The 24,697-nt window shown below is 36.9% G+C and overlaps 1 pseudogene; it reads left to right on the forward strand.

Annotated features, from left to right (window-relative positions):
- Window positions 1–1,055: 1,055 nt before the first annotated feature.
- LOC138331614 (BTB/POZ domain-containing protein 6-like) lies at window positions 1,056–11,716 on the forward strand (annotated as a pseudogene).
- The last annotated feature ends 12,981 nt before the right edge of the window (window positions 11,717–24,697 follow it).

Genomic DNA, 24,697 nt, shown 5'->3' on the forward strand with positions numbered 1-24,697 from the left:
TATATAAGAATCACTCTGACCAAAGTTTTATAAAAAAAGAAAGTCATCTGTATATAAAACTGGCCACTTCTTCTTCGATAAGAAGCCTGGAGAGAGACCTCTACGGCCACTCAAGGCAAAACTCTACGAGGCCAAAAGGTCTAAGGCCCTATCTCACCTAAGGCCAACTTTTCAAGACATGATTATGAGAATAAACACATTTAGAGATTATCTGGACACTGGTATTATAATAATCAAGAATGTCGATTGGAACAGTGAAAAGTGACACATGAGTTCAGTAATATTCCACTATATTAACATTTCATAGTCATGGTGGCAGTTCGTGATATGAAGGATTTTATTTATCTGAAGGAGTTGATGTTTCCTTCCCGAAGACTGGAACAAGGGGAATATATTACATCTGATGGTAAATTAACCTGCACTTTTAAAAAAAATGAGATAATAATGGACGATATATTATATTAATTTGTTTCTAGGTATATTACAAACTACACCTAATTTTGGAAATTGTTCATAATGTGTCACTTAAACCACCCCAACTGATAGTCAAGTTTATTTTGCCAGTGTAATATTTTTGCATATATGTCACTGGTGTATCATGACTTGGATCTACTTTCATTGATTGAAAATTGATTGTAACGTCATTTAGAAAATAATAAAATGATGCCAGGAAAAGTGATGGCCTCCCCTGGATTTTTGGGATACATTTCGATGTGAAATTCTTTGTAATGTAGGGCTTTTGTAGTTATGTGATAAAAAGCATCTTGAATTTGTGTTTAATCCATATGACATTTTATGAAAACTTGTCTCGAAACTTTTCGTTTCATAAATTCTCATATGAAATAAAACACTCATGTAAGATTATTTCTATAATCACATACCACTGGTATACATTAAAACCTGTATAGGCCTCTTCTATTTTGTTTACATCAGTTGTTAATTACCTTCATATTCTTCTGTTGTATAGATATTATTCATATAATATAAAGATAACATGTACATGTACCATCAATTCTTTAATTAAATATTGTTTGTTTTTTCTGTTACAAGACCCTCACCAAGGATGGCCGCTGGAGGGGCTGTGCCTGAGGACTGGAGGGAGGGTAAATCTCTGGTCCAGTGTAACCGCTACATCCTCGAAGAGGAAGTTGCCTGTGATGTTCACTTTATCGTTGGTCAGGCAGAAAACCGAAGACGCATTGGAGCTCATAAAACAATATTAATGACTAGAAGTAATGTTTTCTTTGCTATGTTCGAGGGAACTATGGCTGAGCTGGGCAGTGTGATAACCATCCCTGACATTGATCCATTGTCGTTCAAGTTGATGTTGTTGTAAGTATTTTAAGTCAGTTGTTTTGTTGTAACCACATACAAGCATTTTATTTTCGTGAGGACATTTTTGAAATATGAGGAGATCTCCTAATTAATAGTAAATTAGATCCATAAAACAATAGGACATAGTATATCTACTTGTATCACTGACATAAAATTACAAAATTAAAAATTTTTGCAAAAATTCAATTTTAAACAGTTTGAAGTAAATATTTGTAAACATTTAACCTGTGAAAATAACTGGCTACAGCATACATAACTATAATAGTAAATTTTCAATGTTTTATATGTGAGATACAAATTTGAAGCTTTTAGAATTTATTATATATTTTTTTGTATATATAGGTAAACCTATATTTGACATTTAGTATTTAATAAATGATATAAAGCATGAACATGTGACAGCCTATTATTTTGTCAATCAATTAATGTCAAGGAAAAGATACTAAGACAGTGGGGCAGCGCATTACCAGAAGCCCTCTACCTCTTGGATGTTGGGGATCAGTGTTTTTTCTCTGAGTACTCCTGCTTTCCTCCATCAAATAAACCTTCCATGACCCTGGCTGATAATAGGACATAATATAAGCTAATAAAACCAAAGTATAAAGATCAGGATTATTGTACCAATGAAATACTAGCAAAACATGAGAATCTGACATCAATGAAATTGGAGATCTAGAATTGTTTATGAAATTTAAAAATATGCCAATAAATGAAAAACAAAGAATGAAAATTCTGTTAAATAATTTAAAGTCAGGGGTTTTCAACTGGGTCAGTTGAGTGTAAGCTAACAATCAGTATTTTATTTAAAGCCTAATTTCCATTCTTTCATTAAATCTTTCATGTCTTTCTTTTGGCATCTCTACTTGATTCAATAATTATTTATATACACTGTACCCCTGTGTTAAAAACTCTTTTAGCATTGATGGGAAACTACATTGTATATGCCATATGAGTGAACGGAAAAAGAGAAAACTTTCTATCAGTACTTCACTAACTCATAGAGTTTTTTTATGAATGACTGTTGGAAATCTCAAATATAATGTGTATGTACGTGCATATGTGTGTATCCTGTGATTTAGTCCTATAAATCGCTTCTTGTCCTAGAGTTCAGCATGGTAGATTGTAATCAAATTTGGCCACAAACATCCTTGGGGGAAGGGGAACAGAACTTGTATAAATTTGACAACACACCCCCTCCCCGGGGCAAGAGAGGCGGGGGCCCAATAGGGGAATTAGAGGTAAATCCTATAAATCGCTATTTATCTTTGAGTTCTACATGGATTGTAACCAAATTTGGCCAATAACATCCGTGGGGAAGGGGAACAGATCTAGAACTTGTATCAATTTTGGCTCTGATCCTACGGGGGCAGGAGGGGGGCGGGGCCCATAGGGGAAATAGATGTAAAAATCCTATAAATCGCTACTTGTCCTAGTTTTCTGCATGGATTGTGACCAAATTTGGCCACAAATATCCTTGGGGGAAGGGGAACAGAACTTGTCTAGATCTTGGCTCTGACCCCCTGGGAGTAGGAGGGGTGAGGCCCAATAGGGGAATTAGTGATAAATATTCAAATTCCTTCAGAAAAGAAACAATGAACCTGTATTCAGAACATTACTTGTCATTACAAACCAGATGAGCGATACAGGCTTTCTGGGACTCCTTGTGTCAGAAAATTTACTATAATAGTTCCATCAAGTATATAGAGGCAGGATACAGATCAGACCATTCATTCCCCTCCATTTCACTTCAACTAACAGAGTTTAAAACAGGTAAAGGCATTTGGAAATTCAACAATATTCAGGTGTAAAGCTGAAAATGAAATTCTCCTCATTATAAAAGATTATATCTATAAGATGCGGTGTTTTCACAAGTCACTTACCATAAATGGGCTGATTTGTGTTTTGAAACAATTTTTGTGATTTGCAAAAATATATTGCAAATGGTAAAGGTGATTTAGAAAAGGAAAAAATTGAAAAAGAATGGGAAACATGGGGAAAATTTTCTAAACTATAGTAGATATTCGTCTTTCCTAAAACCACTCTCCAATGCTACCACACTGTTGCTGATCCATCTTTTATGAATAAGCAGAAGTTTTTATTCATATATATAATTAAATTATATATATTAATATTGATAGTACCATCCTCTTTCCTCCTTCCTACTCCTCCTAGACTTACCCCTCACTCTTATCTCTCTATACTCTAATATTCACCCAAAGAAATGTAATTAAAGGAGTAAGAAATGATGATTTTATTTTATAAAACTATATATAATTACCTCTCACTACAGGAAGTGGAAAGCAATAGGTTAGGTGAGGCACTCTCGTCAGCCAATATATACATTGTCTGGGAATCTAACTGTGGTTGAGAGGTAAAATTGTGTGTCCATGTATTTGCCATATTAATATTCTACACAACTGTACTGTACAAACAAACATACCAGTATTCATGTGGTTCTTAAAACAGGGTTCAAGCAGTCAAGAAAAGGCAATTAAATTAAAGTGAACAGTTGGGCAAGGATGGCTAAAGTCAGTAAAAATGGTGTGAATGTATCCAGTATAATTTCTTATGAAATAGATAAAAAAAATAAAATCTCTCGTCAGAATCTATCTGCGTACGAAGAAATTAATTTAAAGTATAGGAATCCTAAAACGTCCTCCCGGCTGACTATGTCCGGTGGTTACATTTCCACGCAGCCTCGCTTTCAATGCTTTCAACTTTTTTCTTTCTTTTAATGGTCAGAACTGGGAAACGTAAGCAGAACTTGACCGTCGTATTAATATATGAGAACTTTTGGAAGGCCAATGAACGCATTTAGACTGGTATTCTTTGCCCGACTATTCACTTTAAGGACATTTTATATTTATACAAACCTTTTTGAATGATAGTCAGTTCCATAATACTCCAAAAGTTAACATTTGTTTACACTGAATTTTATCTCAGACCATCTGAAACTTTACAGCTTAAAATGCCTCAATTTAAAAATAGGTCTGGGATTACAAATGCAGATTTATGAAGTTTCAAGTTTTCTTGTATTTTAGTTATTTTTCTTCTGCTTGAACCCTGCAATTTACAATGTGCCTTTTAAATTAAAATATGAAAGTATGAAAGTTGCTAGTTGAATGGACCCCCTCCTGTGTGAGGGTAACTTACGGTATGTATCATTTCCCTCTTATAAGTAATAAAAACCTTTAAAAAAATATTATATACCATGATACTTCCATATAATATGACTGAATGTGCACATCTTTGCCTTGGTGGATATTTTGACTGCATTCTATAGCTTTTAATTTTCAAAGTGTTATTATTATTTTCAAAATAATGAAAAAAGTTTAATTACTCCTGTTATGCATTTGCATTAGTTAAATATCTATTTACTGTGGAGAGCAGTACCGGAGCAATGCACAACCTCCCCATATGTATGAAAAAAATGGAGGCCACAAACTGAAGCTGTCAGTGTGTAGGATTGAATTTTGAAGATTGTGTTTTTTCTTTAATTTTGGTGTATCTGTTACCTTAGAAGTTCTTCGCACTTCTTGCACTTCGGGCAGGAAGGGCTGCGCCCTTATTAGATTTATTTACTGTGACAATATATAGTAGGGTAGACTTGATAGTAGTGATAAATCATTCTGATCTATTAGAGTTATTTCCCCGTGATTAAATTCTGAGTGAAATGACGGAAGTATAACAATGAGTCTGATAGGTCGGAATATGATACTTTATCAGTCCATAAAGGAAAAAATGGGACGTCGCCGTTTGTAACGTTGCTTCTGATTGGCTGAGATGAGGTTGTTATGATTTCATAGACTAAAGAGTCCCAAAATGAATATTGAATATTGAACTCATCATAAAAGCAGTTTATTTAGAGTACACTCAGATTTTTGGTGTTACATGTATATCTTCATAACATAAAAAAAATCTATTCAAGTTAAACCATAACTATATATTGTAATTCAATTCAGTAGGTGAGCTGATTTGACTACATAGCTACAAAGCAAAATATATAAAACTATTGCTCACATCCCATATAATAAATAAAATATAATAAATCCTTGGAATGTAGGACTATTTAGATTGGTTATATTGACATTTCTAATCTAAATGATTAAGTCCAATGTTCAATACGATTATTTTTTGTGGGTCCTTTTCAATGGTTTTTGTATAAACAATGGGTACATGATACCCATTCCAGAAATTTCATGGTCCTTTTAAAATTCTGTGAGTATGCGTACGTAGTATTTATCACTGATTAAGTACATGATAACACTACCAAGTAAATAATATACTCATATTAAAGCAGATGATCGATTTGTGATCAATGATTTGTGATTCAAGCCAATCTCAGCAATCTATTACAAATATCATGATGTGGTTTCCATGACAATTACATGGTACCAAATGTTGCTGCCAACAAACTTCAGTTATCAAAATCCAAGTTGAAATTGATCCAGTAGTTGAGGACATTTGTCTTCAAAAATCTGTGTAGCGAACTTCATTGTTACTTTCTCAACAATAAATTAGAGGAAAACAAAAACACTGCCTCCAAACATTTTACTATAGACGAACAGACGGAAGAACAGTCTTCTTCTTTTAGTAGACACAATTCCATCGATGTCGATGATTACATTATGTGGACTGGCAGGGATGTGATTGTGAAAAAAAAAGATTGAAGTTATTTACAGTGATTGTGAAGGGGCAGGTTATTTCTTTTTCTTTCTTTTTTAGTTATAAGATAAAAATATGATAGAATTTTAGGGAGTGGGGTCTTCAAGTTCTGTTTTTAGGATATGTTACTTGAAGACCTCTCGTGTAGTGCTTTGTACTGTAGCCACGGGTACGATGTTCCATTGTTTAATTGTGTGTGGAAAAACGTTTGAATATGTCCTTGGTGCCACTATTTGTCTATATGTGAATGGGTGTGATTGTCTGGTCCTGTAGTCTGTCAGATGAAGAATTTGACTATAGTCTATTGCCACATGATGGTGTGTGATTTTGTAAAATAATATTAATCGTGTTCTTGTTCTGCGTGTTTGTAGTGGTCCAGTTGAGGTTTTCCATCATGTCTTGTACTGAACTTGTGTATTGGTATCTGCTTGTTGTGTAGCGTGCTGCTCTGCGTTGTATTTTTTCCGATTTGCATGATTTGATTTGCCTGGTGAGGGTCCCATACAGAGAAGAGGTACTCCAGTTTGGTTCTGGCTATGAATTTGTGAGCATGTTCTTTTATATGTTGTGAGTTTATCTGTAAATTTCGTTTCAAGGATCCTAGTGTCTCCTAGTCAAACAAGTTGACTGCAGTTTATAACCCATCCTAACTTTGTTGTGGGTTTTGGGCTATAATACTAATTATTTTTATGCTTCTTTTATTGTTGTAACTTCGGTCAGCGTACTTTCCACAAAACTCATACAATACACTTCTTACCATGGAAGACATAGCTAATTGCATGTTCACAAGAAGCACGTTATACTGACAATTGACTATAATGATCTATGTAAAGCAGAAATAATAAAGAGGGATTCTGATGTGATGATGTAAATTGATTATCAGTTGGTTTTAGACAACAACTATTAATTAATTTAAGTTTTCAAATTATTTGGAATAACTGACATTTAAGTCCACCAATGCATCAAATAGCCATTTAGGAGTTAATTATTATTTATTGTTTACAGAACTTTGTAAGGCCTCAGACAGGACCATGCATGTAGTTCTAAACTAATAAAATCTGTTACCTGTAAGTGATCGAGATCGGGTTATCTCAGTCGAGGGTTAAAATATTCTAACCTAATCCCAACCGAGGCGTTAGCCGAGGCTGATATGTTACAAAATCTTAGCCCAAGACTGAGATAACCCGATCTCGATCACTTACAGGTAATAGATTTTTTTCTCGCGCCTCTAAGATATAATAAAACCATCTATAAACGCGGTCAGAGTTAAAGTATCCCGCCTTGGCCTCTTGGTTCATAGCCGATTGACCATTTCATCTGCGCTTCGAATTTAGTCATCCTGCGTAAAACTCTAGTTCGGTTATATCAAAGAAAAACACTGATCAATCGGTACATACTGTTTTATTAATTAAAAACAACAACCAAACAATGCATGGTAAATGCTGAATGTCTGAAGCGGGTAACGTCATCGATTCGAGAGTATAACGTCATATGTGTGGACTGTTTCATGAATGGCGTAAAATGGCGCCAAAAATCGCGTAAAGGTACCAGACAGATCGGACGAGATAGAAAAATCTAGCACTGCATGGGTATCATGTGAGATTTCCCTGTCCGAGGTGCGAGAAAAATCCTAAAAGTACTTGCGATTGACTGGTGTGGATTGGATGTTTAAAGGGGATGCAGTGTAAGCTAATGTAAGCGTGGCACAAACTGACCAGAGTGGACATATCATGCTGACCAGTTAATTTCTGGTATAAACGGACATTTTCAACTGATGCTTAGAAGTGATTGTCTCCAAGTTGAAGTCTAATATTTAGTTCCAATTATGGATACTAAGTTGTATTCACTATGATTTTCCTTCTTTACAGGTATATTTACTGTGATGATGACAGAGTAGATATTTCCGACAGTTTTCCTGTCCTGTATGCAGCTCAGAAATACAACTTGAAAGGCCTTGCTGAAAAGTGTACCCAGCGAATTAAGACCGCGATATCGACTAGCAAAGTATGCTGGGTGCTGATGCACGCTTGTACGTGGATGCAGGAGGAAATCAAACAACTCTGCCTTCAGTATATCATCCTCCATAGTTTTGCCGTGTTTGGGACAAAAGGATTCCTAGATTTAAATTTGCCTACCTTGATCGAAGTCGTGAAACACGACCGTGTCAATATGGAGGAAAAAGACATATTTGAAGCTGTGGTGAAGTGGGGTAGGCACAGATGCAGAACTGCATTGCTACCAACTACTTCCATTCGGGATTTTATTGGTTAATGTGTTGCCATATATTCGATTTGCAAGAATGGAATTATCCTATTTCTCAGAAAAAGTCTCTCACATGGGTATTTTGACAGAATCAGAACTAGTGGAGCATTTTAAATTCTTAACCACAAGCAAAGCAGACCATCCAGACCCACCTAGGGATAGGAGGGTTGTCTTCCAAAGATTTTCTGGGGTGAAGAGTGGGAAAGGTTATCACCGCGGAAATGCTGACGCCATTTCTTTCATGTTATCGAAAAATGTCATGATGCATGCAGTGCTGGTGTATGGGAGCTGCCAATATAACGCCTCCTATAGAATCAAGATTAAGATTTTGAAAGATGGTGAACACCCAGTGTATGAGAAAAACATTGAACTTGAAACAGATGGCTTCACCAAGACATATCCGATCGAGATTGAACCGCCATTACAAATGGAGAGAGAAACCTGCTTTACTGTTTTAATGGTGATGGAAGGCCCTGTTAGTTACTATGGAGATGGAGGGGTGATCCAAAAACAGCACGAGGGTATGACCATCACGTTCATCCCAAACGAAAAAGGACTAAACGGTACAAATATTAAATATGGACAGTTTAACGGGTTTGTATTTAAGAAAATTTAGGCTACATTAGAGTATTCAAAAAACAAATACCAATATCAATATACATTGTGTATGTAGTCCTCACGTTGTGGTCACCTTTATATTACATGAATTTTCTACACCTAGCTACATGTACATCAATTGAATAACCTCATTTCGCCCCACCATACATCTACATATACATTAAGCTTTGCGGTTGCTTTTTTTGGAGAGATGACTACGTACATGTAATAGGGAACCTGTCCATGAAATTTGAGACAAATCTCTTCAGTGCTTTCAGAGAAGTAGCGGTAACAAGCTTCAATATACGAACATAATTATGACAGATCTTTCGTACTATTTTGTCCCCTGGAATTCACTTCCTTTTTTTTTTTTTTTTTTTTTTAGCACTCAGGACTATAAGGTCATTCTCTATGCATATATGGTCCCAATGCGACAATGGTATATAGCATATGTATATATATATATATTTTTTTTTCTTATCTTTCACAATAACAAGTCTCATTGTTTCTAACAGTAATTGTTTCTGACGGAGATAGAGAGAAAGAGAGGAGAATCGAGATAGAGAGGAGGGTAGTGAGAGTAAGGAGCAACGTGGAGAGAAAATACAGAAAGATAGAGAGAAATACAGAGAGAAGGTGAGAGAGAGAAAATACATAAAGCGATAGGGGAAGGGGAGGAAAAAAAAACAGAACGAGAGAGGGAAAGAGAAAAAAGACAGCGAGAGTGAGCAGAAAAAAAAGCAGGGGGAAAAGACAGGAAGGGGGAGTTTGAGAATAGAGAGGATGTGGAGGCAGGCGAGACAGTCGTGGGCGCGTGGCAAGTAGAACTAATGTAGATGAGCGAGAAAGCTTAGAGAAAAATAGAATATCCGGTAAAGGGAGTGAGTATATCCGGTAAAGGGAGTGAGTATATCCGGTAAAGGGAGTGAGTTATAGAGAAATGAGAGACAGGCTAGATCAAGTGCGAAAGCTAAAGTAAGCTATGTGAATTCACTTCCTGGATTCTGGAAGCAAAACTTTGATGGACCATTTCTAAAGGTCACCAGAATGTGACCCCTTTAATGGGATTGATAAGGATCTGAATTTTTAATCAGATTCGGTTTAGCCTACTTGTGTGAGAGTTTGTGATAGTGAGGTTTGCTTTATATGCAAGGATCGTAGATGAGGACTACATGTACATGTACATCCTTGATACTGCTTCGATTATCACATTTAGAATGAAACACACTTATCAAGCTTCTATGTGAAACACGAAAAGAGTTATCAAAAAGTACAGTCATAACTAAATGCTTAATACCATTCCAGATTACTTGATATTTCATTTTCCTTAAACAACAGTCTTAAGCCCTGATCAAAGGGGGAAAGTGCGTGTGTTTTTCTGCATTTATCATTTCATATTAATTATCTCATAATACATATTACATACTCCAACATTGGATTACCTGGGCATCAATATTGCTATACTATATACTATGAGACTTGTTTATTTTTGTTACAGATTTATTTTGTATTGTTGAAATTCTATAGTAAGACATACAACATTCACTAGTAATGAAACTTTTTCCGACTTATGTAGGAACTGGACATTGGTTTATATAACATTAGCAAGTGTCTTACGCTCTTACGTGTGTACATATATTTTTAAAGGGCGATTAATGAATTTTGAGACATAAAATTATTTCACATTTAGCTTCAATTGGGCACCTATACTTATCACATGATCCAGTGAATTTCTTATTTTTGTATACGTTAATATAACTAGTACTAATGTAATATGGAAAAATGGTGTGATTTTCAGTGGATGCCTTATGACTCGATGTCAGTAAACGTTAAATGTGTAACAAAATGGCGACATTTGCTGGATTTTTGCAACGTTGTTGTCGTAGATTTCCGTTGGTGTCGTGGTTGCAACAGAACCATGGTTATATCAAGACAACGAATATTATGTACATCGTTATTATCGTTGTTCCATCGGCTAACCACGAGTATTTGTGTCTATGAAATGATTTGAAAACTGTAAACCTGGAAACAAACTACCCAGAAATAATTCGTGTTGTACAGTATTAATCAGTACAGTACATGTTACAATTTTAAAAATAAAAATGAATTTGATGTACACATAAATTTAGTATTTTAATGCTATTTAGTAAGGTTAATAATCTTCAGCAAGATTTTTAGCAGAAAAAAAAGGTTTATATGAAGTTTTCAAAGTAAATTTACGTTTTTGTATTATGGTGATATATTTTCCTGCAGGTATGTCCGTGTACCTGATGACATCACTTACTTTTTAATGATGAGAAATATATTTTCATACAATGTCATGTCAACATTTGTACGCTTTACTACAGTTGGTATACCCTGTAATATATTGTTACTGTACACACAATCAGAATGGAGGATTATTAAAGGCCATCTATCTTTCCGAAACGGATTTTATTTTTTTTAAATGAGAATTTAAACGAGATTGATAATTTTGTAGAGTCACAAGAGTTATAACTTACCGTTAATACAATACTTATCCTCACCTTTTGAACAATTTAACTAGAATACATAAAATATTTATTTTCCGCCGTCGTCCTAATTACCGCACGTTAGTTGCCTATCACTGCGCCAGACGGCAAAACAGCGAAATAAAATCTTCATTGTACATGTAATATAGATTAGGCAGGGAATCTTGTATTTCTTTGATGTTGTTACTGTACCTCATTTTGACCCTCGATATACACTTTCTTATGCTATTTTTGCTTTAAAGAAACTTTTAATTTTTGTTTCGGAAAGGTAGTGAGCCTTTACATTTTTCTTTTTATGTGAATTGTTGCATTCTGTGATCAGCTGGTGAACTGCTTTATTTTCGTTTTTTAAGCTCAGACTGGCCCGAAGGCGCCGTGTGAAGCTTATGAGTCATTGGCGTCGGCTTCCGATCGACACGTTTGCCGTAGTCCGTCCGTCAACATTTCCTGTGTAAAACGCTACTAGTCATAGAGTTTCTGGCATAGATCATTAGTAATACCACTCTTCTTAGTCATCATTCATCTCATGGTGGGAGAGGGGTAAAACCCGACACCTCTGTTATAAGAAGTATTGGCTCTTGTACTCCCCGAGGTATCAGGAGAGTGGCGGGGCCCAATAGGATAATAAAGGTAAATCTCCTATTAAATCAGCTACTATGTCCTAGGGGGGAAGTTCTGCATGAATTGTAAACTATCACATTGGCCTAAAACATCCTTGGGGAAGGGGGCTGAAAGAAACTTGCTATAAATTGGCCTCTGGAACCCCCGGGAGTGGCAGGAGAGGGCTGGGCCCAATTGGGGAAATAGAGGTATATCCTATAAATCGCCTACTTGGCTCTGAGTGACTGCAAATCCGCTACTTTGGAGTTTTCTGGCCATGGATTGTTAACCTCAAATAAAAAAATTGGCCAACCCAAAAAAAACAATTCCTTGGGGGCGGAAGGGCGAACAAGAACTTAGTATAAAATTTTTGGCTCTGACCCCCGGGGGGCCAGGGAGGGGCGGGGCGGGGGCCCAATAGGGGGGAAAAATAGAGGTAAATCCTATATAATCGCTACTATTGTCCCTATGAGTTCTTGAATGGATTGTATCCAAAGTTTGGCCACAAACAACCTTGGCAGATAGGCAGGAACAGAATCTTCTTGTATAGTAATTTTAGGCCTCTGACCTCCTGGGGGCAAGAGGGGCGGTAGTCTCCCAATAGGCGGAAATAGAGGTAAATCCCTATGAATTCGTCTACTTGTCCCCCACATTTCTGCATGGATTGTAACCAAAATTTTTGACCAACAAAACTATCCTTAAGTGGAAAGGGAACAGATTAACTTGTTTGTAAATTTTGGTTGTTTTTGTCTTTTCTTTCTGAACCCCTGGTGGTGCCAGGTAGAGTGCTAGAGGCTCCCAATATTCTTGGGAAAGAATAGATGATGTATATCTTTCTCTTATATGAATTCGCTAACTTGACATTAGCTATTTCTGTCAGGTACTCTTTTTAACCAATTTCTGGCGCCTATCACATCCTTGGGGGAAGGGTGAACAGATTCTTGTCTAATATACATTTTTGCTGCTGACCCCCCTCTGGGGCAGGTCAGGGGCGGGGACCAATTAGGGGAACTAATAGAGGTAAAATTCTCATATAATTCGCTCTACTTTGTACCTAGAGTTTCTCTGTGCATGGGATTTGTAAACCATAACAATTTCTTGGCCACTAATACTCATCCTTTCGAGGGAAGGGAATTCATGCAACTCTGTGTCTATATTATATTCTTTCACACTGGGGCAGGAGGGGCGGGGCCCAATAGGGGAAATAGAGGTAAATCTATAAAATCGCTACTGGGCCTATACAGTTAGCATGGATTGTAACCAAATATAGCCACAAATATCCTTGGGGGAAGGAGGAATAGCACTCGTATAAATTTGGCTCTGGACTCCCCCGGAAGAGGCAGGAGGGGCGGGGTTCAATAGGGGCAATAGAAGTAAGATCATGTAAATCGCTTCTTATCTAGAGTTCTGCAGGAATTGTATCCAAATTTGACCAGTGACATCTTGGGGAAGGGGAACAGAAATTTGTATATAAATTTTGGCTCTGATTCTCTGGGGGCAAGATGGATGGTGCCCGCAATAGGGGAAATAGTGGATAAAATCCCTATAAAATCGCTACTATGTCCTAGAGTTTTCTTGCAAGAGATTTGTAACCAAAATTCTGCTTCAGAAATTTATCATCCTTGGGACAAGGAAAACAAAAAATTGTTTAAATTTTTTTGGCTCTGGACCCCTGAGGTGCAGGAGGATGGCGAGGCCCATTAGTGGAAGTAGTCAGGTTAAATCCGCTAAATCGCTACTAGCCCATTATATTTCTGCTTGGATTTTGTATAACAAAATTGTTCCCAGAAACATCCTTGGGGTAAATCAGAGAATTTTATCTTATAAATTCTTGGCTTTGACACCCTTGAGAAGCACAAAGACGAGAGGCCGGGCCCAATAGGGGAGTATTAGAGGTAAAATATTCCAAGATTTCTTCCAGAAAAGAAACAACTGATATCTTGTATTCAAGTAACATTCCTAGGAATTACAAACCAGAGTGAGCGATACAGGCCCCACTGGGCCTTCTTCAGTTTAAGGAGTATGGCATGGCGATACTAGTTAGTAATACATTGTTTGTGTAGATGTCTAATAATCTAGACTTTCTGATGATGACCAGTGAATTTGGGTTTAAGATTTCAAATGAGTGATATTCATATTTTAATATTTGAATATTATTTAATAATTTGTGTGCTATAAATCTTCAGTCTTGAGAAATTGACTTATAATGATACAAAATATATATTTTGTATTAATATCTAAAAATTTTAAAGATTTATGCCTCGCCGCCGACGTATTATAAAACAATATTTAATCATTTGGAACTATAATTTGATGGCCTTATTGTACATCACATCATAATTATGTATATATGTTCTAAACAATACACACAATGTGGAGTAGATAATTCTTTTTGCTTTTGATATTTGTCTGTATCTTATTACAATCGGTTCATAATTCTTCCATATAAGGCATAAGTTGCCATGATGTTGTTTTCAGGATGCAATTAACTCTATTTTAAAATACTTCAATAAGCTCAAATTTTTAAATAATGGTTTAAAGTGTAAATTAAGTAACTGTGCTCTATCAGAGGGGATCATTCAATATCAATTCGTCCTGGCTCCTGTATATTTTTTAATAAGCTTAAAAATTACTCATTTTTGTCGGCAATTTAGCCACCCAGGCTTTATAAATAGTCTTTTATTGTAGAATATGATATCAAGGATCAAAAACTTTGTGTAGTTAAATCATTGAAGCGGCCATTATGATTTTAATCTATTAAATCTCTTTTGTATCAAACCCCTGCATCTTTAACAATGACAAACATGTACACTAAGAACTAGTAAGAGTAAGATATACATAAGAACGCATAGTCCCACTTAAGTTTCTGGAGTGAATTTCCGTACGACATCTAACGATCGAATCTTTCTTATCTGTTTAAATTCTTCTCATTGTGTCATCATAGTCAGTCCTATATTGTTCTACGCAAATTATTTATGCCCTAGGAATTTTACCATGTTCATCAAGTAAATCACATATTGCTGCTAATATAATTTAATTTGATTTGTTTATTGTGTGAACTCCATATATGACATCGTAATAATATGTAACGAGGAAGAAGTATTTTGCTTCCCATGTACTCGTTTATTATTTATCCTTAGTTTAATATTCACAGTATGAATTTTTTAAATTTTAAGCTCACTCCTGGCTCCGAAGGGCCTTAGGAAGTTTTGTCATCCGTTTGGCGCCGTCGCCCGTCGTTCTGGGTCCTCCCATATCTGTCTGTCTTCAGTCAAACATTTCCTTTAACTCTTTCGGATCTACCTTAGTCATTCTGAGTCTTCTGTCATGTGAGATTCGTATACCTAATTTGGCCAGACAACATCCTCTGGGTGCATAGGGTCACTATAGAGTTTTTGATAATGCATTTTTGCTCTCATTCACCCGGTATTGTGATCAGGAGGTTTCTGGATCCCCCAAATTATTGTGGTTAAATAGAGATAATTACCCTTTTTAAATTTGCTACTAGTCATAGAGTTCTGCACTAATTATGAATGTAACCAAACTTTTTTTTGACCACACACAACTCTCATCCTCCTGTGGGAACTCGAAGAGAAGCACTCACTAGAACATAAACATGTGTCTCTTACAACAATACCCTTTGCGGTCTCAGAGGTAGTAGTGACCCTAATAGGGGTATACATCTACAGGCACTAACACCGTTCAAATAGATACGCGTTTCGATAGAGTTTTTCTGCATGGCATGTAATCAAACTTAGGCCCACCAAACTATCCTTGGGGAAAGGAAAAATAGAGTTTCGGTATATTAATATTTTCACGGGCCTCTGACCCCATTCGGATGGTTAGGAAGTGCGGTAGCCTCAATCTTAGGGATACTCTATCTGAGATATGAACATTTTTAATCGGCGATATCTATCATAGAGTTTCTGCATGGTAACTGTCTAACCGAAATTTCATCTGGCGCCAGAAAACATCCCTTGGGTAGGACAGTGCGCGGAACCATGACGTTCAGATATTATAATTTTTGGCTCTCATAAACCTGTTCAGCCGGTGTAGGAAGGTATCGGTGGCCTCGCTAGGGGAAATAAGTGATTTAAATCCTTTAAGATAACACCACATGTACTCTCAGTCCATTAGACGTTCTAACCGAGAATGGTAACCTCACAGATTTGGCCAGAATACATCTTGGATAGGAATGGGAATAGAGTTTTTATAATCAATTTCTGGCAATCAACTTCCCGGGTCAGGAGGTGCGGTAGCCTTATCTAAGGGAAATTAAAACAGGACTGAAGTCCCTTTAAAACACACGCTTCACAGATACCATCGAGTCATTTATGCATGGCAAATGTAACCCAAACTATGTGCCAGAAACATCCTTGTGGAAGGGGAATAGAGTTGTTATATAATTTTTTGGTCACTAAACATCATTCGCAGTCAGAGATGGGGTGCGAGCGCAGCACTCTATAGGTGAAATACAGATGAATCCTTTTTCAAATAGCTGACGTTAGTCACATCAGAGCTATCTCTCACAGTGGAAATGTGACCATAATTTACTGGGGCCCAGAAACATCACTTGTAGCAGAGTGGAATATAGTTTGAATAACTTTTTGGGCTCTCGATCCCCGGGGGCAGGAAGTGCGGGGCCCAATAGGGGAAAATAGAGGTTAAATCCTTTTAAACGCTACTAGTCATAAAGAGTTCTGCATGGAATGTAACCAAGATTTGGCCAGCGCGCGCGATAGAAACATCCTTGGGGGAAGGGGAACAGAACTTGTCATAACTTTACATGGCTCTGAACCGTACCCCCGGGGGCAGGGACGTGTGGCGTGGCCAAAATAGGGGGAAATAAAGGTAAATCCTTTTAATTCGCTACTTAGTCCGTAAGAGCGTTCTGCATGAGAATGTAACCAAAAGTTTGGCACCAGAAATCATCCTTGGGGACAAAGGGGAATAGAACTTGGTTAAAAATTTTGGGCTTCTGACTCCCTTCCCGTACTAGGATGGTGTAGGCCCCGAGTTCCAACCAAGGGAAACTTCAGAAGGAAATCCTTTAAATCGCTGTACTTGGGTCATATGAGCGATCTTGTCTGCATGTAATCGCTAGACACAAATTTGAGGTCCACAAACATTCGCGATTCTGGGGGATACACAGGGACATACAGTTTGTATAAATTATTGGCTCTGACCCCCTGGGGGCAGGAGGGCGTGGGCCCAATAGGGAGAAATAAGAGGGTAAATCCGATAAATCGCTATAGCCATAAAGTTCTGCTTGGATTGTAACCAAATTTGGCCAGAAAATATCCTTGGGGTTAACAGAATTTGTATAAATTTTGCTTTGACACCCTGAGGCAGTAAAGAGTGGGGCCCAATAGGGGAATTAGAGGTAAATATTCAAATCCTTTCAGAAAAGAAACAATGAACTTGTAATCAGAACATTCCCTAGGCATTACAAACCAGGTGAGCGATGACAGGCCCTCTGGGCCTCTTGTTTAAGGAGTATGGCATGTGCGATACTAGTTAGTAATACATGTTTGTGTAGTTGTCTAATTAGACTTTTGATGACCAGTGAATTTGGGTTTAAGATTTCAAATGAGTGATATTCATATTTTAATATTGATATTATTTAATAATTGTGTGCTATAAATTCAGTCTTGAGAAATGACTTATAATGATCAAAATATATATTTTGTATTAATATCTAAAATTTTTAAAGATTTATGCCTCGCCGCCGACGTATTATAAACAATATTTAATCATTTGGACTATAATTGATGCCTTATTGTACACACATCATATTATGTATATATGTCTAAACAATACACACAATGTGTAAGATAATTTGTTTTGCTTTTGTTGTCTGTACAATCGGTTCATAATTCCATATAGGGCATAATGCCATGATTGTTTTCAGGATGCAATTAATTATTTTAAATACTTCAATAAGCTCAAATTTTTCAATAATGGTTAAAGTGTAAATTAAGTAACTTTTGCTACTGAGGGGAAATATACTAATTCGTCTGCTCCTGATTTTAAAAGCTAAAAATTATCATTTGTCGGCAATGTAGCACCAGGGTTTATAAATAGTTTATTGTGATAGATACAGGAACAAAATTGTGTAGTTAAATTTGTAGGGCATAGATTTGAAGTATAATTAATCAAAACCGCTTTTACAATGACATACATGTACACTAGAACTAGTAAGAGTAGATATACAAGACGCATGTCCACAAAGTTTGGAGTGAATTCGTAGACAACGACGGTCTTCCTTATCTTTCAAAGTATCATTGTGCATCATAGCAGTCCTTTTTGTTAAGCGTGAATTATGTATGCCTAGGAATTACATGTACATGTAATTCACATGCTGCGAAGTAATTGACTGTGCTTTATTGTGTGAACACATAATGAAATCGGAATAAATGTACGAGAAGAAGTATTTTGCTTCCCCAGGAACGTTTATATGCATATTTATCGACAGTAGAATTTTTAGATTTTAAGCTCACCTGGCCCGAAGGGCCAGTTAGTTTGTGTCATGGCGCGTCGCCCGTCGTCCGTCCGTCTGTCTGTCAGTCAACATTTCCTTTAAATGGCTACTAGTCATAGAGTTCTGCATGGAATGTAACCAAATTTGGCCAGAAACATCCTTGGGAATAGAGTTTGTATGAATTTTGGCTCTCATCACCGGGGCAGGAGGTTAGGGCCCAATAGGGGAAATAGAGATAAATCCTTTAAATTGCTACTAGTCCTAGATAAATTTTGGCTCTGACCGCCGGGGGTTTTAGGAAGGGCGGGGCCAAATAGGGGAAATAGAGGTAAATCCTTTTAAATTGCTACTAGTCATAGACGTTCTGCATGGAATGTAACCAAATTTTGGCCAGAAACATTCCTTGGGAGAAGGGGAATAGAGTTTGTATTAATAAATTTTGAGGGCTCTGACCCCCCGGGGGCTAGGAAGGGCGTGGAGGCCAAATAGGGAAATAGAGGTAAATCCTTATAAATCGACTACCGTAAGTCATAGAGTTCTAGAAATGGATTGTAACTAAAATTTTGCCAACAAATCATTCCTTGGGGGAAGGTGGAACTCAGAACTTGTATAATTTTTGAGCTATGACCCCCCTCTAGGGGGCAGGATGTGGGGCGGGGCCCCCAGCCAAATATGGGTAAATAGAGGTAAAACTCCTTTTAAATCGCTGACTAGTGTCATAGAGTTATCTACATGGAATGTAACCAAATTTAGGACCATAACATGATCTGTTGGGGGAGAATAGAGGAGAAATAGAACTTGTATAAATTTTGGCTCTGATACACCCTAGGGGGCATGAGAGAGAGGCTCGGGGGAGCCCGAATAGGGGAAATGTAGAGATGTATACCATTTAAAACGCTAGACTAGCGTTGTTAAAATATATGATCATGGAATGTAACCAAATTTGGCCTCAAAAGAAAACAACGAGTATAGTGGGTGAAGAGGGAAGAAACAGATAGATCTTGAATAAACTTTTGAGGAACTCGAGATACCCCGGGGGGCTGGCAGGAGAGTGCGAGGCATCCAATAGCGGAGATAATAGAGGATAAATCCTTATTAATTCGCTATCTAGGATAATAAAGAGTTCTGCATGGCAATGTAGAACAAATTTGGCCAAGATCAGAGAGAAGAAATATCCTTGGGAGAATAAGAACTGAGTTTGTATAACTTTGGCTCTGACGTAGGCGAGTAAGCAGGTTGCTGGTCCTACAGGGGGGAGACAGGAAAGGGGCTTTAAATCGCTATAGTCGTTAGGAATTAGTTTTCGTAAGAGATTCTATTGTAAAATTGCTACCACGAAATTGTCCTTGGGGAAGAGATAGTGTTGTATAAATTTTGGCTCTAACCACCCCACCCACCACACCCACCAGAAGGCGTGTAGGAAGGGGTATACGGGAGAAAACAGAACTTGGTAATATGTTTGGATCTGACCCCCAGGGGGAGGAGGAGAGTGCGGGCCCAATAGGGGAAAATAGAGGTAAATCTTATCAATCGCTACATGTACTGGTCTTAGTGTTCTGCATGGAATTGTAACCAAATTTGGCCACAACACATCCTTGGGGGAACGGGAACAGACTGACTTGGAATAAATTTTGGGCTCTGGTCCCTCGGGGGCTGGAGGGGCGGGGGCCCAATATGTGAAATAGAGGGCATATCCTATAAAATCGCTACTTGTCCTAGAGTTCTCTATGGATTGTAACCAAATTTGGCCACAAAACATCCTTGGCGAAAGTTGAACAGAACTTGTATAAATTTTGGCTCTGACCCTGAGGGGGCAGGAAGAGGCGGGGCCCCAATAGGGAAAATAGAGGTAAATCCTTCTAAATCGCTACGTGACCTAGAGTTCTGCTTAGAATCTGACCAAATTTGGCAACAAACATCCTTTGGGGGAAGGGGACAGAACCTTGTATAAATCGTTGGCTCTGACCTCTTGGGGGCAGGAGGGGCGGGTCCAATAGGGGAATTAGAGGTAAATATTCAAATTCCTTCAGAATAGAAACAATGAACCTGTATTCAGAACATTACTTGGCATTACAAACCAGATGAGCGATACAGGCCCACTGGGCCTCTTGCTTTCTTTTCTGAATCAAAACCAGATAACTGAGATTAAAACATAGCAAGTCTTTGTGTAAATAAAGTACACTTTTATTTCTTATCAACCATTACAAATCCAATATAGACAATGGCAACATATAATTACCTTTGCCTGTGTTATATGATTTCAAGATTTTTTTATTCACTCATGACATATGTACTTATGCAACAAGAGGTCAAACGGAACAAAAAGAATAATAACTAGATTTTGATCGCGATCAGAACACGGGATTTCCACCTATGTATTGAAATAAGTAATGATAAGATCTTTTTAATATTTTTTTAATCTGAATTTTAATTTGACTCTACGGCCCGCCTCTAAGGCACCTTTTGATTTTCTTTACAAAGATATTCTGAATAAACTTGTAGTACTTGAAGCCTTTTACCAAACTACAGTTGTGTCATGGACGTGAGGTTGGGTTGGGGAACTCGCTCTACATGTCTTGATTCTTCTACAACAAGACATAAACACGGGATGTGTTTGATTTCAACTCCACGTTCATTCTCCTTTCTTATGAAGATCTATTCGACCAGTGGGGAAAAAACTCGTACAATTAGAGTGACGGTTATCTCCCTTTGGCACATAATGTAATCTCATCACATTCGTGCAACTACATCATACACAAAACATCCAAACGTACAAAATAAAATCGCCGAAAGGACAATTGAAGTGTTTATATCTCCGCCATTTTGAATCGTATGACCTTGAAATTAGTCTTTCACATCCAATCTTCTAAAGATTTTATTGGAAATCTCATACAAACGGTAAAAATTTACGATAAAAATTGAACGAAATGACCATATTTGGAGGGCTATATTTTCGCCATTTTCAAATTGACGACATTTGAATATTTAAAACCCTGTACAGTTAATATGACAAATGTCTATATTCACAAATCATATAATCTATAATCAACACCTACATTAAATGATAAAAGCCTACGAACTCACAAATTACGGGGAAAAAAATAGAGAAATGAAACAGATTCTATAATTCTATAATTCAAAACACGGGATTTCCATCCAGCAAATAATTCATGTTATCGATCAGATGATCGTTTATGATAATTTTCTCTTTGCATAAAATCAAACTTATCTGTTAATGAGCGAACAATAAACGGTCGAAAGAACGAACAAACGCACGCCCGAAGTGAAAGAAAGAAAACAATAACTATCGAACGAAAATAAAAAACGAACAAAAAAGAGAGAAAGAACGAATATAATGATTACATACACAATGTATCTGGTTGAACACGGTGATCAAAGTCCTTCATTCCATCCGTCTTTTTATCGGACTGTGCACACGTCCGGTTACAGACAGGACACACTGCATATGCTACGAACATACTTCCAGATAGGATTTTATTAACTCAGACAAACAAACACACGAACACATGAATTAATGGACAGACAGATGGAAGGACACACACGATACGGTGATCACAATTTGCACACATGGACGAACAAACAGCGCTGAAGAAGTTGAAAGTTTGAACGCATTACGATGAAATAAATATACACATAAATAACACATACATGAAATGTATTTTTGCCTGCTGTAAAGATACACAGTAAAATCTCAAGTAGTCGAAGGGACTACCTGAAAAAGCTCTTCATCTAGACTTCGACGCATAAACTGTCTAGACAGTGCACCTAGTTGTGGTTTAGTTGATGTTATCACTTAAAAAGGTTTTAAGTTTTGAAATTTTGTTTCAAATTACAATTTTATGGGACTGATACAATAAAATCAACTGAATGGATCGCTGCCTGTCGTATGAAACATACATGTGTTATTGAACGGATCACTGCCTATGATGGGATATTAAAAATATATACTATATTTTTAAATGAAATCTCATTTTGTGTGATGTATGTGAAATGAAGCCGCCACATTTTAACAACCATTTTTATGTTATTACTAACACGCAACACTGCGCGTGTCAGTTCGCTAAACCTGCCTATATTATTAATTAAGGCTTTTAAAATGTGTATTTGCCTAATAGTTAGCTCGCGATACCTCTTAAAACGTGAAATCGTAGGAAAGATTTGGCCTACGCTACGTCAGCGGCATATTTCTAATACATCGTCCATACCCCGCTGCCCCCATGGTATATCTCATTTGTGAAATTAAACAACTCTGCACAATGAAATACTTCTGAGACCCTTCTATTTCACACATTTGTAATGGCCGCCGACTACACATTTAGTTGAGTAAACGGCAGCAAATCACCATCGCTTCCGGTTTTATTTTTAATGTGTAGGCCTGTTGTGAGCTACATGTACATGCGGTTGCGGTACCGCCGCCGTGTTTAATTTGAATGCTTGACAACATGTCGTGTATGATCTAAGTGGTTGGCATTTTGTTTCGTCTCAATAGACAGTCTATATATATAATCTGTCTGCTCGTACGAAATGACAGGACACAAACTGCGTACAGCACGCACATACTTTGAGATATATTTCATTAAGTCAGATAGATAGACAAACAAAACAAACACACGAACAAACGAATGGACAGACAGACGGACTGAATGATGAATGGAGGGATGGACAGGCAGACACGCACGATATACGATTTCAATTTGCACACAAGGACGAACGAACAGTGCTGTTCAATTGAATGAGTCAATCAGCGGGAGTCTGGTGAGAAAAACAAATTCCCAATTTTAATGGGATTTGAATTGAAAAGTTTTGGAAATGTGTAATTGATATTTTCATATTGTCATATTCCAATATTTCAAACCTTGGAATTTACTTCTATACACATGTACTTGTGGACGATAAAAAGATCACACAGAGTAAAACCAAAAAATAGATTGTGGAAATCTCCTTTTTAGGGCATAAGATTTCATAGTGAGGTAAATGTTTCAGTAAATGTATATACGTTTCTGGCTCTATCTGGATCTTGAGAAGATTTTTTACATATAAATCTGAATTTTAATTTGACTCTTTGCCTCCGCCTCAAATGTATTCCGAATCTTTTACGAAACTACAGCTGCGTCATGGACGTGAGGTTGGGTAGGGGAACTCAGTCTACATTTCTTTAATCATAACAATACTAAAAACACACATCTATTTGGTTCCAAGTCCACGTTCATTCTCTTTTTCTTATATGAAGACAAAGGAAATAATTCGTGCAATTAGAGTTAAAATGATCTCCCCTTTGGCCCCATAATGTAATCTCATCACATTCATACAACTACATACACAACATCCCTACACACAAAATAAAACTGGGCTTACACAATAATCCTGAATGGAAATCCCTAATAATAATAAGAAAAAAACAGAACAAAAACAATAGGGATTTCCATCCTGAATGAAATCATAGATGGACGCAGTCATCAATAGACAAATTTAGATACATTGAAACTAAAAATTCTATATATTTCCTTATATACATGTAGTTTAAAGAAGCTTAATTACTCTCTGAATAAAACTACTTACTTTACTTAATAGAGCTGTATTATATATAGTAAACATTCCTTTCATTTTGCGAGAATTGTGATTAGTAAAGTAATATCTCGGTATATAAATTTCTCGTTATGCTACAACAGTTTCATTATTACATACATATAGATAACGTTGATGAATAGCATTCATGAATGGAATGCATGAAGCATGCTTTTGGGTTGGACAACTATCTGTAAATTCACTTTAACCATGTCCACCGACAGTGATCGAGGGATATTACTTTCTTACATTAATTTAAGCGATATAATAAGGTGACTTTAGTGACTTTTATTGCTAAAAGGACATTTCTGTCCAATGTCTGATGGGGTCAAGAAATGACATATGAAACTAGACCTTGCAATTTAGGCGTTTGTTTGAAAGCGTCTTGCTAAAATGATCGCATATAATAGTGATTTTCCAGGCTAGTTCAAAACAGTCGGTGCCCCCAGAACTTACATTGAATTCAGAGGATTTAAAATTTCGACCTTTCTAGGGACAATTTTGGATTTATTTATACCATGTGCAATTTCATTCAACAAGCCAATGGGATTTAGGTGAAATTCTGAAATATTGTTGAAAACAAAATCAAAATAAGTGTAAAACTACAGTGTAGATGTTTTGGAAATTTAAAATCAAAAGTGGTGTACAAAAACAGGTTTTC

The sequence above is a fragment of the Argopecten irradians genome, chromosome 9 (assembly GCF_041381155.1).
Source record: "Argopecten irradians isolate NY chromosome 9, Ai_NY, whole genome shotgun sequence".
Classification (NCBI taxonomy): domain Eukaryota; kingdom Metazoa; phylum Mollusca; class Bivalvia; order Pectinida; family Pectinidae; genus Argopecten; species Argopecten irradians.